Source organism: Cryptomeria japonica, chromosome 11 (genome assembly GCF_030272615.1).
Source record: "Cryptomeria japonica chromosome 11, Sugi_1.0, whole genome shotgun sequence".
Taxonomy (NCBI): domain Eukaryota; kingdom Viridiplantae; phylum Streptophyta; class Pinopsida; order Cupressales; family Cupressaceae; genus Cryptomeria; species Cryptomeria japonica.
The window spans coordinates 34,423,527-34,429,526 of NC_081415.1; positions in this window are offsets into that span (position 1 = coordinate 34,423,527).

Sequence of the window (6,000 nt, forward strand, 5' to 3'; positions counted from 1 at the left end):
TATGCGATTAAGTTTTATGAAAAGATGGATTGGTAAAATAAATTGATCATGATGGCATGTTTCTTGTTATACTTGCTTGGTGAGTTTAGTAATTTTTGTCTATCTCTTTTAATGCTTTAATTGGTGTAATGAGAGGGAGAAAATTCTTGTTTCTCTACTGTGATTGCGGATAATTCCTAGAATATTTTAAGAAATGTATGGACTTAGATGTATCTTGCCAATGGATAATGGCATTCATAGAGGATTTAGCAATAATGTTTTAATTATTTATGGAAATATTCCTATGTACAATTTTATCTTTGTTGAATGAGTTTCAGGGCTAGTACGTGCGACATGTTCTCCATTTAGCCTTACAACTTCCAGGAGTAAGTCGAAACCTAGGGAGGGAGAATGTAGTACCGCTTCCCTAATTATATTTTTAATCTTGGTTAGTTATCATGCAATCATGTTGTAGTCAGATGTTTTAATTAATGTGCATACCTGTTAATGTGTGGCCACACCAATTTGTATGTAAGTTTATTTATTTTTTGGTAGATAATAGGCCGTAGCTAGAATTTTTATTATTATTATTATTATGTTTGATTAGATTGACCCCAAGACCTTCCCCATCTTATGGAAGGGCAAGAGTCACAACTTAGAATTCCACTTAGATGTCCCTATTGGGAATTGAACTTGGGTCTCCACAATGAGAACCGAGTATTTTAACCAGTTAAGCTCAACCCCTTGGACTTGTATGTAAGTTTATTACTTCTCCTGAATTATGCTATTAATCTCAGGCTAACATTTTTATTAAATTTATATATGTATGCAAATATGATTCAGGGTTGGAGGAGATTGCAGGTATAGTTCTGCATGGGTGCAATGTTTGACTCCATCTAGGTTCACAGGTTTGAGTGCTCCTCATTAACCCTTAGAAACTGGATTAGGTGGTCGGGAGACCCTCATTTGACCCTAGTCGTGCTCATGTGAGCATTGTCAGTCATTTGTCAGTATTCCTTTGGTTGGGTATGCAGGTCATCTGTTTGCTTGGTCTTCATGGATTGCATATTTTGTTAATTGTTAAATTGAGTAATTATCCCTTTTATTTAATTTGTTTAATGTGTTCTTATGCATTAGTAATTAAGGAACTAAATTAAATAGGTTCCCTTTATGCAAGTAATCGTTAATTAGAATCAAATTGGTATCAAGTTTGATTTGACGATTAATTTATTCTGCTTATGCTTTTGGAAAGGAAAGAGTTAAATTTAATTGAAATAGAATTAATTTAATCTCTTTGCCCTTTTAAAAAAAATAGAAAGGTTGATTTTAGTTATTTAAAGAAAATCAATTTTAATTAGAAAAGCAAATTTATATTTATATTTTAATATAGCTTTGAAAGAATAAATTTGGAGATTTTATTTTAATCAAAAATATTTTACCATCATTAAATAATTTGAAATACAAATGAAAGCTATCTTAAAATTAAGAAAATTAGAAATTAATTGAGGAAGATGCATTTTGATTTTTCTACAATTGGAAATAAATTGTGTAAAAGTATTTTAAATTCAAAAATTAGAATTTTGGGATGGTATTTTAAATAAAAATATTTTAGTTGCAAAAATGGGATTTTTGGTCAAAAACTTTTCCCATTTAACGTAGGTTAAAAATATATTTTTGGAGCATAATTTTTGGAAAAATAATTCCCGGAGAGACATTTTGGAAAATGTTCTAGAAGAATTTTGGGGAAAAATATTTCTGGAAGGGGAGGATTGATCTGGAGCTTGAAGGTTGGGCTCTGCAACAAATTTTTTCCAGGAATGCTTGTTGAGGTAGGGTTTTGTTTATTAGTTTGGTTTGTTGTTTTAAAATAAAAATTTTGGGGGTTGCATGTTCTTCATGTTTTTTTTTGTTTTGGTTAAAATTCTCCATTGAATGCTCTTAAGATTTAGATTCATATTGGAATTAGTTATAGTTTGGGCAGATTGGGAAATAGGATTGAGAGAAAAGATTCCATGCCCAATATGATTTTGTTTAAATAAAACTGCTTATTTGGATGGTTATTCAACAAAATTCTTCCATTTAGAAAACCATGATCATTCTGGGGAGATTTTCATTAGTTGTTGTTCTTGATCAGTCTCGAGAGATTTTCATTATTTGTTGTTCTTGATCATTCTAGAAATTTAATTTAGTCTCTGTAGGAGACTCTGTATTAGAAATTAAAAAATAAAATGCAAAGATTAGAAAATCTTCTGGTTTTCTGGGGAAAATTGTTTTAAGTCTCTGTTTGAGACTGTGTACAAAAAAATATATATATTAAAAAAATAATAATAAATTATTTTTTTTAGTCTTTGCTGAGACTGTGTTTTTGGCTTGAGTTTTTTTTTTTTTTTAACAGTGACTGTTTTAAAAATAAATGAAAAAAAATATTTAGCAACCCATGGTGGGGTAAAACCCCCCACCACGGGGAGGTAGCACACTACCATTGGAAATCTAAATCTTGAATTTCCATTGTTGTTGATCCTTAACAAACTTCTTGCATGACATGCCAATCTTCTATAAATCTCTAGCTCATTAGTATCCTTCATTTAATAATATATTTATTCATCCAATGCATTCTATTACTGCTCGGTTGATACTCGATTAATACTAAACTTTACTTGTTAGACATTCTGTATTTGTCTCGGTCACTGTCTCGGTAGGTTTGCTTGCTGACGACACTTGGTAACTTCTTCCTTCTTTAATCGATACTGACAACCTTGGTGTTTACCAACTAGCTCCTTGCTCAGTAAAATACAACAGTATCAAACCTTTACTCATTCTATTGTATGAAATCTTTTCTCCTTCTTATTCAATCTTTGAATACACATATATAGGATATCAAAAGAATAAAAATAACATAATCTCATCACTGTCTAACTCGGTAATAGTTGCCCATTGAATAGCTTATTACTCCCCTTCATTTTCATATTCTTTCTGCATCACTTACCGACATAATTATACTCATCAAAACATACTATTTAAGATATGGCAACATCATACTGAACTAGAAAATCAATTGCTTGACATAAATGACAAAATAATATTATTAAGACAGTAATTATCCTTTATCAATTATATGTACAATCTCCCACAACCTTCTCAATATCCTCATACCAACAAACTTATTGAAATACCAACACTCGGCTTACAAATAATTAATTACATTTATAATATAATTCACATAAACAAAACTTTATCTCATGTCGGCTTGAGTGCCGGTATACTTCATTCCTGGTGTAATATAGATGTCAGTGAGTGTGCCTCCCAGTGCCAATAGATGATGTCTATGTTGCCGGTGAATCTGTTCAACCCATGTCTGGTTGGTTGCCATAAATGACAACATCAACCATTCTCATGTTAGTGTAGAATGCCAACAATCTCCCCCTTTGGCATTGATGGCAACACTCATGAGAAAAATCCAAAAATGAAATCCAAAATCTGATCCCCAAAAAGTGTGCTCCCCCTGAGAAAGTGACCTCTTCTGTGCATTTATTTTTTTCTATACTACTCCCCCTTTGACATCAATGGAAAAGGATGTCAAATAGAATCAAAGAATACCAAAATGCTACCTCATAGCCTGTAACTAGTTGCTTACAAGTTGACAAATGTCTGCCAAAATTAAATTTAGGCTCTACATGAATTTGTTACTATCAGAAAGAATGGTTTTTGTCTGTTGGATCATGTCAGTTAGATAGTGCATCTATTGCTTTGGTGACTATTCTCCTTGAATTTTTGTCTTTGATAGCTCAACCCGCTGAGTAATAAGACTATCCGATCTTGGACCAAGTTTTCTTTTCAATTCTTGGGCCTTTAACCTGATCCTTGATTTCTCTTTTTCAAGTTTCTCTAACTTTTCCTCATAAACTGTCATTTCCTATTCAAAAACTGAGGTAAGTCCCGAAGAACCTATCATATTATCTGCAATTTCATCTATCTCCTTCTGTGTCTTCTTAATTTCCTCATCAATATTTGCAGTCAGGTGATGAGGCTTGCTAGCTTCTCTATACAACTCCTTATATTCCAAAATTGTTGAGTTAAGTACCAGTAATAGTGAATCCATGTGCTCAGTATAGTCTGATAACTCAATGATGAACTACTAGTACCAAATTGGTACTGAGAGGGGTGGGGGGTGAATCAGTACAAAAACAAATATAGTCCAAAACCGATTTGATAGCAAATACTCCAAATGACTAATAAACATGGATACCGGTAAAACAAAGTGCAACCGGTAACATCCAGTATAGCTCAATCAGTCATGAACTGGTCACTCAATAAGCTTTTCTCTTAGCTCAATGCCACAGTATCATTATATTCTCATGCATAAACTAGTAAACTTAACCATCAAATCTTCACAACAGTGAGTTTAATATGTTTTATAGACAGGCATAAAACATAGAACCTTCATGTGCTTAACAGATAAAATAGAGCATCACAAGACAAGAGCATTATACATGACACACATATTTTTCATGTGGAAACCAAGGTGGGGATGAATACCCACAAGCTTCTTTTTGAACTCTTTAGAAGTCCGCTCTATTAGGAGCCTTGTCCGATTAAGGACATTATAATAGGTTCTAGTAGGAACCGATCCTGTTAAGGATCACCCGGTTAAGGGTTAAACCTGGTAGGGTCACTTGTTAGAGGATTTTAAGAACTCAATAGCTGAAAGGATCTCCTAAGCTTCTTAGAACTCATTAGCCTCAAGTTACCTGGTTAAGGGATTTGAAACAAGTTGGTTAAGACCACCTGATTTAAGGGATTTTGAATCAAGCCAGTTAAGGCTACCCTGTTAGGGGTTTTTACAACTGTTGAAGTGGTTAGAGATCAACAGGTATTACAATGATCTGTTGACAACACTTAATGATAATGCAGATCCATTTAGGCTCCTCTTTTCCTTCTGCTCATTCACTTTACAGGTATCTCTTCTCTCCTTTGGTCTGGCAAGAATCACGTATTACTTTCCTTGGATACACACTCACAACTTTTGCCAACAACCTCAGACAAAAACCCAACATTGACCTTATAGGAAACATACAGGTTGGTAGAAAAAACCCTAAACCCTAAACCAGTTAGGTTAAGCAATTCAAATAGTTCAATCCTGACCGTTGAATCTTACTGCATTAAATACAACAATCTTGAATCGATCTCAAGACATTCTCCATCGTCCATTATCCACCGTTTGCATGGTGGCTAAAAAACCCTTCATGCATTATCACCGTTTGACAGACTTCGCACATTCTCAAGGTAGATAGGAATAGTCATCTTCATGCAAGATCCTTCACGCACACAGAGCTTACATGGAAACACAATCTATCCTCCATGATACTGCTAACTCATCACACAAAGATCACCGATTGAGTCACACAGACTTGAGGTAATCCAACCGAAAACCCCAAAGTGGAAACTGCCTACCAACCGGTAGTCATATAGTGCTTCCATGTGCCGGTTCCCATAACTTCATGCCGGTTCATTTTGAACAAATATGCCACTTCACTTTGGCATATAAACCGGTTCACACATATGTCAGTTCCTCTCTCTTCACTTATCACATGTGCCGGTTCACACTGTGTCTCATATTGACATCAATGACAACATACAATATCATTATGTCTTCATGCCAGTTCACATAAGGCTCATGTTGGTTCACATAATGCCAACAATCTCCCCCTTTGGCATTGATGGCAATATACAAAAGATATTTTCTCTGCTTCACATCTTCACCCCATTTGCTGCATATATCTTTTCGCTTCACTCCTTCTCCCCCTTTGACTATAATGCCAAAGTGGAGGTACAATCATCATTGTTTCATCATGCTGCTCCCCCTGAGGAGTAGCATCCATAAACACACCAATCAACCAAAGATTTGTCTTTTCAGTACCTGGCTGATGTGGACCAATCACTTTTAGTTCACCTCCTGAAGGGGAAATACCCCTAATTCACCTCTCAAATGCACTAATGTTGTCTTTGGGAGAGGCTTGGTGA